At 38.7% G+C, this 12,804-nt stretch overlaps 1 protein-coding gene across 1 annotated transcript in view; it reads left to right on the forward strand.

The window, feature by feature from the left end:
* Positions 1–12,804, forward strand: part of FBN2 (fibrillin 2) — a 230,978-nt gene that overhangs the window by 48,250 nt on the left and 169,924 nt on the right. The window lies entirely within an intron of this gene.

The following is a 12,804-nucleotide window of genomic DNA, read 5'->3' on the forward strand; positions in this document are numbered from 1 at the left end:
TATTTATTTATTTATATTTGGTTTTGTTTTGGAGCATAGATATATTTTTCATTAAAATGTACTATTTATGTTAATATGCAGTGGGATTTATAACTTACTTTTAAATGACTACAAATTTTAAAAGTCCCTCAATTTTAACTTATAATGCAATAGTGTTGATAGATGTAACCCCCGCAGTAAAGGCTTTTGGGGAAACTCAATAATTTAAGGATCCTGAAAACCAAAGAAGTTTGAGAGCTGCAGACCAAAGGCATTCTTAGATGGATTTTTCTGTTAATTGCTGCAGAAATTGTTAATTTCTTGAATGACTTGGAGTAGATTTTTTTATTTACTTGCTCTGTCAAATGTGAAAAGATGCCTCTTATAACTTTAAGCTTTTCTTGTTTTTCTGAAACTTTGCTCTTGATAGTTCATTGTAGTTTTACTGTATAAATCTTATATCTTAATGAATTGTAATTTTTAACCTTATGTAATACTTTTTTGGACTCAGTGATTGCTTTCTGTACTTGAATTCCATTCTATTTGATATTATTACTACTTCTGTTTTATATCATTTATATTTTCCCTGATTTTTCTATGTCTTGTTTTCTACTCTTCTTGTCATTTCGTTTTGATGGTTTTCTTATAGACAGAATAGAGCTAAGTTTTGTTACTCTAATCAGATTTACAAATGTCTTTTTCTTTGATTAAAAACTACTTATGTTTGTGTTTATTGTTATTTCAGTATATTTGGTTTATTCTCATCATTTTACTTTATGTATAAAAATCATTATATTTTGTAGTTTTTCTTTTCCCCTTTGCCTACCATTTTTGGCTAATCAGTTATATTTCACGCCTCTCCTTCCGCTACTCTTCTTTCTTAATTAAGAAATTCTGTGAAGTGAAATGTTAATTGCTCAATCATGTCTGACTCTTTGCAACTCCATGGGCTGTAGCCTGACAGGCTCCTCTGTCCATGGGATTCTTCCAGGCAAGAATACTGGAGTGAGGAGCCATTCCCTTCTCCAGGGAATCTTCCCAACCCAGGCACCAAACCCGGGTCTCCTACATTGCAGGCGGGTTCATTACCATTTGAGTCACCAGGGTAGCCCTAAGAAGTTCTGTATTCTTCATTAAATTAATGATTACCATTGTATGGAAACCTCTTCTCCTCTTATACCTGTTCAACAGTATAGAAATTAAATAATGCCTATTCCTCTCATTCCTAGACATTTTACTTTTTCGCATCTCCCAGTCTGAAGTTGAGATCTTAGAAGTAAATTTTTTCCAAGTCCTCATTATGGCAAGTATCTCCGGTATTCTTCAGTCCCTGACATTACCATTTTAGGCTACTGTCTTGGCACGTAGGCTCTTTTGTTTCAAGAATCCTTTATCAAATATTATAAATTAATAACCTGTAAATAGTTTTTCACTGTACTTTAAATCTCGACACTACAAATGAGAAAACTAATTCTAGGCTATTCTGTTTTCATTGTAGATAGCCTGTTCTTTCTTTCTGGAAATGGAAAGATTCTTTTCTTTCTGGTCTTAAGGTTCAACTCTCTAGAGATCTCATGGGGCTCTTTTTTCAAAAATATATCTTTTCCCCATTATTCTTGTCTAGGACATTCTGGTCTTCAGTCTCTAACAAGTCTCACCTTTTACGTATTAACTTCTCACGAATTTTGCTCTGTGTTGCAAGCTGTTTCTTCCATCTGATCTTCTAGACAACTAATTTAGCTTGAAGCAGTGACCATTTGTTTTTCTGTTGAGTTTGAATATTGAAAGGCTTTACTTTCTTAAGCCAAAAAAAATGACTTTAGTCTTTTAATATGTGTTTGTCTATTCATGAAACGAATCCCTTAGTACCTAGGCTAGTCAGGCTCCCTGGGTTTCTCTAGCAGTTACAAACTTGCCATCTTTGTAAGATATGGTCTTTTTTTATTTTACTGAGCTGGTATAGTAGTACTGTGACCTTCCTGCTGAGTGGTCACAGGGGCATCTTTTGCCCTTGAGCCTCTCCTGGTGCTTATGTGTGAGGAACAGGTATACGGCTCCAACCAGAGAGCCAGAGATGAGTCATTTCACTAGTCTGGGCCACCACTCGTGCTAGGCCACCCCTGCCAGGAGGACCTGGTGACTGCCTGCTGTCCTTCATGTGGCAAGTCACAAAGGCAGGGCCTCCCCCTTTGCAAGTCAAGTAGAGCCAATGGTAGATGCTACCTGTGTCTTTTTAGAAGTCCTAATGACCTATGATAGTTTTTGCTGTTCAGTATTTCCTTAAAACTCCCCCAAAGCTAAAACCCCAGTTAAAGGATCACATGGTATTTACTGTCTTCTCAGGAGAAATCCCAGCCCCACCCTGCTAGTTAGATGTTACATCGGAAGTTCTATGTCAGGACCGAATCACAGAGAAGGACCTTTGTTTTCCAGCAATATAGTGTGTCTTGTTTCCAGGTAAAAGCTGTGGTTTATGAGGTTTGGTTGACTCAATATATATATGTAGCTGCCTGTGTGACTCAGGAGGAGATGATTTAGGCAGAAATATCAGAAAGAAAGCAATTGCATGCACATTATTGCATATTTTATTTTATTCACCGCTGCTTTAATCCAGTCTTGTGATCTCATTGTATTTGATTCAGGAAATGTATAAGGTCCATTCAGACATTGGTTTCTGTTGACTGTTTCTGACTTCGTTAATAATGGGTAAATATTTTGTGAGCCTGTATTACGTTTCCCTGAAATTATTCAGGCTTACTTAATTATATAATAGATTTTTCTTAGATACCATAAAATTGGTACTTTATTGATTTGACTTGCACATTATCCATCTTGTGTGTGAAACATCTATGTCTGTGGGTCCCTGGTATTTTCATCTTTTTAACTTTTTTCCTTCAGAAGTGACAGAATCTGTCTGGTTAAATAATCTTACTAGTTTATAATCTTAGGCAATTTCTGTCATCCTTAAAGTAAGTTCATTGGTTTTGCTCTTGGGAGAGTGCACTCTAAGTTCATAGGCAGTGAGTTTTAGGACTACATCTCTGATGGCACTCCTCCTTATGAAATGTGACATCAAAGATAGCAGTTTTGTTTGCGTCGCTGGCCAGCACCTAATTGTCTTCCCTGCCTCTGCATTCTTCAAGCGCCCTTTGATGTCAGCAGTAGCCTTGTGAAAGACCAGAGGAGGGTGAAAGGGGCTCTTATTTGCTGAGTCCACGTTCTGTTGAAATATTAAGCAACAGTATTATGTTAGAAGCAAAATGCAATACAACTGTGGTAATCAAAAGTAATTACTCATCTCTTTGCAGAAGCAGGGTCTTTAACGTTTCTCTGTTCGAGCATTTCTCCCTAACGTAATCTGGCTAGATGGAGACTCATCTTTGGGAAAAATCAGAAACAAAGCAAGACTGGACCTTGTTCATTGGGAATTAGGAGATTGTACTTGGGCTGGGAGGAGGCATTTGTGGAACTGTGACAGTATTCACTTAAATGGTAAAGGAGCTTGTTCTGTTAGGAGATAGCAAAGTTACCAAAAGTTGAGACTGAATATTCTGTGTCTTGGGGCTTAGCAGATGCAGCAGGTGTGAGATAGGTGGCCAAGTCTAGGGTCACTTCACCCTCTATCAGCTCTTTGATTCTCCGCATATTACTTAGTGTATGATTTTTAGTTTTTTCGTGGGTAAAAATGACACACACTTTTTTTAGCACTTCAAAATAAGTTGAGATAGTTTATAGAAAGAGTCATAATAAAGGGCCTAACTTAAAGACTTTATTTGCTTCTCTTGCTTGTTAATACATAGGGACAATGAGTTGCCCTGTCAGAGATACCATTTTTCACTCATTGAATGAACACAAACCATTTGCTTCTATTCAGTGTTGGAAGGAGTGGACTACTGTTGAGAGTATATATTGGTTACCACTTATTCAGAGAACAATTCTGTAATATTTTTCAAACTGGCTAGTTGAGCCAACAATTCCAGTGCTAGGAATCTGCCTTATAGAAAACCTGTCAAGCTATGTAGTAAAGACCCATGCAGCATTCTGTGCCTTTGTGGGCAGTTGTGAACAACATAAATATCCATCCCAAAGAAGGTGGGCCGTGTGGAAAGGGGATGTTCCAGTGCCCTCCGTGGTGACTCTGTATATTAAAAAAGACTCAAGGTTTCTTTTTTTATTTTGGTGTTAAAAACTCAAGTTTGTTTTATTTAAAAATGATTTCAAAGTCATGGTTATTTTAGGAATTTTTTGAAAATGTTTACTTGTGTAGAACCATAACGTGAAATTTATTATCATGACCATTTTTAAATGTACAGTTCCATGGCATTAAAGTGATTCACAGTGTTATGCAGCTATCATCACCATTCATCCACAAAACTGAAACTCTGAACCCATTAAACACTAATTCCCCACCTACCCCTCAACCCCTGACAAGCCCTGTTCTACTTTCTGTATCTATGAATGTGGTTATATTCATAGACACAGATGTTTTATATAAGTGGAATCATTCACTGTTTTTTTTCCTTTAGTAACTGGCCTCTTTGACTCAGAATAACGTCCTTAAGGTTCATCCATGTTGTAGCGTATGTCAGAATGTCTTTCTGTTTAAAGGCTGAATAGTGTTCCATTGAATGCATTTTGTTTATTCATTCAGCATTCAGCAGTCAGTGGGCACGTAGGTTGTGTCCGTCTCTTAGCTATTGTGAATGATGCTGTTGGATACATGGTTGTCCAAATATCGCTTCAGATTCTTGCTTTCAGTTCTTTAGGGTATATTCCTTGAACTTGTAAATTTAGCTTATAAATATCACTCATCTAGTAATGAGTCTAGCAGATTTTAGTAGTCACTCTAAGAGGCCTTTAAATAGTATTTGGTTCCATTTTCATATGTTGTTAATGGAACACCTCCCTACCTTTTAAACTACTGTAATATATTGAATACACCTACTATCTCCCTTAAGTACTTAAATTATACACCTTTCAAATAGCTCTCATAAACTTAATTAAAATTTGAATGTCTAAATACTCAAACAAATTTACAAAAATCTAAGGTTCACTTAAATGATCCAGTTCTGTATGTAAGCATAGTCACATTTTAACATGAAAAATCACAACTCTGAATAAGTTACCTAATTATTAATTTTAAATTGTGCTTACAGGGCAATCTAATAGAGTGAACCAGACGCCATTAAACATTGTTTAGTTGCTAAGTCGTGTCTAACTCTTCTGCAACCCCATGGACTGTAACCTGCCAGGTTCTTCTGTCCATGGAATTTTCCAGACAAGAACATTTTGGTATTGGTTTCCATTTCGTGAGCCAGGGATTGAACCCGTGTCTCCTTCTTGGCAGGCGGATTCTTTACCACTGAGCCACCAGGAACTATTGAAAGTGCAAGCGTTAGTCTCTCAGTCGTATGTGACTCTTTGCGACCCCATGGGCTATAACCTGCCAGGTTTCTCTGTCCATGGAATTCTCCAGGCCTGAATACTGGAGTGGATTGCCATGTCCTTCTCCAGGGGATCTTCCCAAGCCAGGGATCGAACCCAAGTCTCCTGCATTGCAGACAGATTCTTTACCACCCAGCCACCAGGGAAGCCCCAGGAAACATTACAGGTGCATACATTTTGCACCGGTTCCTAATTTAATGGCTTTGATTCTCTTCAGCATCTCTCTACTTAAGTCTAAAATTTCCTGAGGTTAGCAGTTGTTTGTCCATCGTGGAAGATAATTGCTGTGTCATTTATCTGAGTTAAATATTTAGACCCACCATGAAGTCTGGACTTGCAGACATGCAGGCAAATTTTATTGAGACTAAGGAAACTATTTAATTCGAGGTGTTGCCTTCCCTGCATGCTCCAGTTATATCTGTGATCAGAGATTTCAGCTGGCAGACTGACTAGATAGATTCTCAATTAGAACCCTGATGGGATGCAGTCAACCTTATTGTCATTGCTGTGTCAACAACTCCATTACTCAAAGGAGGCGGTCATGTCACCAGCATCATTTGGCTTAGGTTTCACACATTCCAGAGCTCTGCGTTGTACTCACTCCTGTCTGCAGGTCCCACACAGGGTAATCGCTGGATTGCATGTTGCCTTTCTTTGGTTCCTGAGAATGGAAATGCTGCCTTCTTGTTTAAGTTCAAAGACTGTGGAACTTGATGGGAAATCTTACATATTTTCATACACTGTCTGGGATCAGGGAATTCTGTTTACTAAAGTGAGGATGAATGGAGTTTTGAATATCTTTAGGGCATTATTTGACTGCACAACTCCAGGGGACGTCATTTATGTTAGAGTAGTTGTGGGTAGCTTTCCTGAATTATGCAGTGTCCATCTGTGCAGCTGTGGACCATAACTGCATTCTACTGACAGTTAAATAAATAATACAGTTAACTAAATAATACCACTTGGACAGCTGATGTATGGCTGTCACTATGACTCATTTCCCTTCTCTTCTGGGGCTTCTTGGGGACACCTCGTCTGTTGACCTTGCTGCTTTCTCTCGCTTGTTATCTACCCATCTGTTCCTTTTCTCACTTTGCATCTCATCCAGTGTAGATTCCACAGTCTATAAATGTGTCCTAACACATTTGCTGTTCTGAATCTTTTTCTTCTCTGACAGACAAAACTCTAGTCCTGGATGTACCCTTATCTCTCAGAGAGTTCCTCTGCTGCCCAGAGCTATTGGAAAAAAGTCAAAACACAGACAGATGGAGCCCACTCTAAATTCCATCTTGTTCGTCCACCACAGAGACGTGCCGGGTGTCCCCTGGGCATCCTCTGTGGATTCTTAGGACAGCTTCCTCTCCTGAGAGGTATCTTCGATGTCTGTCTCAGTTAGTCTCCATCATCTGACACTCCAGCCAACCTCTTCCAGAGACCTAGTGTCCACCTCCTCACAAGGAAAGGAAAAGGTATCCAAGAGGTCATGACTCTTTCTCCTCTGCTGTATAAACAGGCCGACCTCTCTGTACAGTCTGCCCTTCCTCCCTTGGGTTACAAGAACAGGATTTTTGTTCTTCTATCTAAGGATAGCTCTTCTACAAAAATTCTGGTTTTGCTCTCAGCCTGATTCCTTAGGGGTCTCTTACTAGAAATTATTGTCTTTTAGAAATCCTTGTCTCTTCCACAAAACAAACAAAAGAATAAATAAGCAAAAAATGAAAGCAAATTTTTTCCTCTCAATCCCAAATCCCCTGCAGGTCTATGTTTGTCATTACCTCCCAGAAACCTCTCCAGAGGTTGTCTGGTTGTCCACGTGATGATAATGCTCACCTTTTGTGAGCACTGTTTAGCAGCTCTAATTATACTAAGAGGACTTGAGAAATGGAGCAGAATTCTCAAGTATATTGAATTTAAATAAAATGGTAACATAGGCTATAATAATGATAGAAAACAGAAACTATTAGCAAGGATGTGGAGGAGTTAGAATCTCTTTCATTACTGGTAGGAATGTAAAATCTTGAAGTTATTTTGATAAACAGTTTGACACTTTATTTAAACAATGAAACATATATTCGCCATACAGCCCAGAAAAAGTCCAGTACTTGGTTATCAGATGTGATACATCCATACAGCTGGAGAAGAAGATGGCTAGGTACTCCAGTATTATTGCCCCTTGAATTCCATGGACAGAGGCGCCTGGCAGGCACCAGTCCATGGGGTCGCAAAGAGTTGCACATGACTGAGCAACTGATATAATATCCATATAGTGGAATATTATTCAGCAGTAAAAAGAAGTGCTGACTCATGCCACATAGCAAGCATGGATAGTCCTCAAGAACATTATGCTAACTAAAAGAAGTTGGACAGAAAAAAAAAATCACATACTTTTTGACTTCATTTCTAGGAAATTTTCTAGAAAAGGCAACTTTCTAGTGACAGAAAATCAGTAGTTGACAGGGCTGAGGATGAGCACAAGGAATCATCTTGGGATAATGCAAGTGTTCTAAAATAGGGTTGTGGTGATGGTTGCACAATTCAATAAAATTTATGGAAAATTATTGAATCTTAAATGTAAGGTGGGTGAATATATGCTATGTAAGTTAAACTTAAAGGAATTTAATATTTGATGAGTTTGCTAATTGTGTCAGTTGCTTAATATGAATAAAAGTGGACTTATATTAGAAAATCAAAATAGCAATATTTGTTTCACAGGATAATTTTTAATAAAATTCTTTGTCACATGGTAATGAGGAAAATAACTATTTACAGCTCACTGAGTCCAGCATACCAGTTGTTACACAGCTTGCTCCATTTTGTCCTTTGTTAATGCACTGCACCTATGACCCTCACTTTGAATGGTTAACATAATATACAGTAACATTTTACCCACAGTGAAACTGTGGTAAAATGTATAGCCAGTCATAACATTTAATTAAGGCCTCTCAATATTCTTTGACCATAGTTAAAATGCTAGCAAAGTCTGGGACAGAATGTTTTTAATCTGATCAGGAAATCTAAATCTTTTTTCAATATCTAATATTTGTTCACATTTTGCATGTTAGTATTTCTGGAATAAGTAGGTTACATTGTAAGTTTGAAAGCAAAATGTAACCAGGTAAGAAAGTAGATTCAGTGCAGTCTTACAGAAGGGAAACAGGCAAAAGAAATAAGGAATGTTTAACTCTGTTCCTGGAAAGGGGGGTCTGGGGTTGAATAATTAGGACCTTCACCTGGAAAGGTTCTTTGCAGAGGATGTTCTTGTCTAATAGTCCTCTTCTCCAAAAAGAGCTAAGAGGACATAATTTTAAGAAGGTGTTGTAGTTAGAAGAAAAGAATTTTTGACAAGTTGGTTTACTTAAGAATGAAATTATGACTCTATTCAGGCTTCTTTGTGGGAATCCTAAAAGTGTACAGAATGTGAACATAGGTATATATGAGTGAATCTATCAAAAAGTAAGCGTGTTAGATTTTTGGTGAAGAATGGACTTTTCCCTACGTGTTCAGGACTGGATATAGTTTATCGTAAGTCTGATATTTATTTAAAAGGGAAAAATAATGTGTTGTCTGAAGGACAATAGGGTAGGTTTAAAAAATTTACAACCTGGCAACGTGTGATGTGGGGAGGGAGCATGTACAAGGTTGACATATCTACAAGTATAATACAAAGATTGCCTTCTTCAAAAACATGATTTGTAGCCAGCACATCTGTTGTTCTTATGTAAGGGATTAAAACGAGCTATTTTTGTTGAAGTTCAGCTGCAGAGTAAGAGAATGTTAAACCAACTCGCTACAAAGGTTACCTATTTTGGATTTTGTTTCCTTTATATTGAACTTTTGAAGTGTTTTTTTCTCTGACAAAGCCTTATTCTTCTTTAAAAAACAGATTTTTTGCGACTTTAAGTTGTATTTTTGTCATGTTACAGGATTCAGATGACATCTAAGTCGTTCTGGTTTAGCATTTTGAATGTTAAATTAGACCCAAGTTTGATCCCCCGCCCCAGGAGCAGTTTTTCATAAAAATGTTACCAACATTATTGACTATTTTTCCATTGAATGTAACTTTGTTTTGTTTTTACAAAAATCTGAAATAAACTTGTTCTGGCTTTCCCCTTCACATAGAATTAGGTTATTTGCATAAAGGCTTATCAGGAAATCCTCACTATCACCTTACATTCTCAAGAGTTAATAAACTATACGTACAACCTTTGTTTAAAGGAGAGGAAAACTTTTTGGCATATTTTGTTGTATTCTGTAAATGTTAGTCATTTAACTGGTCAGTCTTTAGAAGACTGATGTTTCTGTGATTTCTTGTGTCTTTCAAAGTACAAGCAATAAATTAAAAGCTTATTAACGAACTGTGGTGTTGGAGAAGACTCTTGAGAGTCCCTTCGACTGCAAGGAGGTGCAACCGGTCCATCCTAAAGGAGATCAGTCCTGGGTGTTCATTGGTGGGACTGATGCTAAAGCTGAAACTCCAATACTTTGACCACTTGATACGAAGAGTTCACTCATTGGAAAAGACCCTGATGCTGGGAGGGATTTGGGGCAGGAGGAGAAGGGGACGCCAGAGGATGAGATGGCTGGATGACATCACCAACTCGATGGATCTGAGTTTGAGTGAATTCTAAGAGTTGGTGATGGACAGGGAGGCCTGGTGTGCTGCAGTTCATGGGGTCGCAAAGAGTCGAACACGACTGAGCAACTGAACTGAACAGAATGGTTCAGCTCTGCTTAAAATAATACATATTTATGTATATGTATTCAAAGAGTCGGACACGACTGAGCAACTTTCCTTTCCTATGTATATATGTACTGATCGTCTTATAAGGTCATTATAGCATGGAAAGATAGAAATGCCGAGCTTTCAAGTTGCTTATAGTCTAGATCAGTCCTTCTTAAACTTTAAGGTGCCTGTGATTCTCCTAGGTGACTCAGTGGTAAAGAAGTTACCTACCAATGTGGGAGACATGGGTTCGATCCCTGGGCCATGAAGATTCCCTGAAAGAGGAAGTGGCAACTCGCTCCGGTATTCTTGCCTGGAGAATCCCCAAGGACAGAGGAGCCTGGCGGGCTATCAGTCCATGGGGTGGCGAAGAGTCAGACACAGCTGAGCGATTAAACAATAGCAACAGTGGATCTCCTAAATATCTTGGGAAATGCATATTCTAGTTCAGTGAGTCTGGGATAACAGCTGAGTTTATCGCTAACCAGTTCTTCAGTGATGCATGTGTTGCTAGCCCATGAACCGCTTGAGACACAAGGGTCATAATAGACTATCCTTAATATTCACAGAGAAGCAAAAAGCAAAGGAGAAAAGGAAAGATATAAGCATCTGAATGCAGAGTTCCAAAGAATAGCAAGAAGAGATAAGAAAGCCTTCTTCAGCGATCAATACAAAGAAATAAAGGAAAACAATAGAATGGGAAAGACTAGAGATATCTTCAAGAAAAACAGAGATACCAAGGGAACATTTCATGCAAAGATGGGCTCGATAAAGGACAGAAATGGTATGGACCTAACAGAAGCAGATGATATTAAGAAGAGGTGGCAAGAATACACAGAAGAACTGTACAAAAAAGATCTTCACAACCCAGATAATCACGATGATGTGATCACTCACCTAGAACCAGACATCCTGGAATGTGAAGTCAAGTGGGCCTTAGAAAGCATCACTACAAACAAAGCTAGTGGAGGTGATGGAATTCCAGTTGAGCTATTACAAATCCTGAAAGATGATGCTGTGAAAGTGCTGCACTCAAGATGCCAGCAAATTTTGAAAACTCAGCAGTGGCCACAGGACTGGAAAATGTCAGTTTTCATTCCTATTCCAAAGAAAGGCAATGCCAAAGAATGCTCAAACTACTGCACAATTGCACTCATCTCACACGCTAGTAAAGTCATGCTCAAAATTCTCCAAGCCAGGCTTCAGCAATATGTGAACCATGAACTTCCAGATGTTCAAGCTGGTTTTAGAAAAGGCAAAGGAACCAGAATTGCCAACATCCACTGGATCATCAAAAAAGTAAAAGAGTTCCAGGAAAACATCTATTTCTGCTTTCTTGACTATGCCAAAGCCTTTGACTGTGTGGATCACAATAAACTGTGGAAAATTCTAAAAGAGATGGGAATACCAGACCATCTGACCTGCCTCTTGAGAGACCTATATGCAGGTCAGGAAGCAACAGTTAGAACTGGACATGAAACAACAGACTGGTTCCAAATAGGAAAAGGAGTATGTCAAGGCTGTGTATTGTCACCCTGCTTATTTAACTTATTTGCAGAGTACATCATGAGAAATGTTGGGCTGGAAGAAGCACAAGCTGAAATCAAGATTTCTGGGAGAAATATCAATAACCTCAGATTTGCAAATGACACCACCCTTATGGCAGAAAGTGAAGAGGAACTAAAAAGCCTCTTGATGAAAGTGAAAGAGGAGAGTGAAAAAGTTGGCTTAAAGCTCAACATTCAGAAAACGAAGATCATGGCATCTGGTCCCATCACTTCATGGTAAATAGATGGGAAAACAGTGGAAACAGTGTCAGACTTTATATTTTGGTCTCCAAAATCACTGCAGATGGTGATTGTAGCCATGAAATTAAAAGATGCTTACTCCTTGGAAGAAAAGTTATGACCAACCTAGATAGCATATTCAAAAGCAGAGACATTACTTTGCCAACAAAGGTTTGTCTAGTCAAGGCTATGGTTTTCCCAGTGGTCATGTGTGGATGTGAGAGTTGGACTGTGAAGAAAGCTGAGCGCCGAAGAATTGGTGCTTTTGCACTGTGGTGTTGGAGAAGACTCTTGAGAGTCCTTTGGACTGCAAGGAGATCCAACCAGTCCATTCTGAAGGAGATCAGCCCTGGGATTTCTTTGGAAGGAATGATACTAAAGCTGAAACTCCAGTCCTTTGGCCACCTCATGTGAAGAGTTGACTCATTGGAAAAGACTCTGATGCTGGGAGGGATTGGGGGCATGAGGAGAAGGGGGACAGAGGATGAGATGGCTGGATGGCATCACCGACTCGATGGACATGAGTTTGAGTGAACTCCGGGAGTTGGTGATGGACAGGGAGGCCTGGCGTGCTGAGATTCATGGGGTCGCAAAGAGTAGGACACAACTGAGCAACTGAACTGAATATTCATAGAAGAGCTTGCCTATAGATCATATGTGACATACATTTACTAAAGTTTTTATTATCATGTAAGAGAGCTGGACAATGGTACAAGCATCTTCTAGAAATCAGAGATCATATAATATTAACTTGGGAAGAATCCATGATCATGGGCCTCATTAGTACCTTCTTTCTAGGTGAGCTACACAGAGAACTAAACAGACTGATAAGGAAACAGAAACCAAACTGTTAGTACTAAATGCTTATAA

The sequence above is a fragment of the Ovis canadensis genome, chromosome 5 (genome assembly GCF_042477335.2).
Source record: "Ovis canadensis isolate MfBH-ARS-UI-01 breed Bighorn chromosome 5, ARS-UI_OviCan_v2, whole genome shotgun sequence".
Classification (NCBI taxonomy): Eukaryota; Metazoa; Chordata; class Mammalia; order Artiodactyla; family Bovidae; genus Ovis; species Ovis canadensis.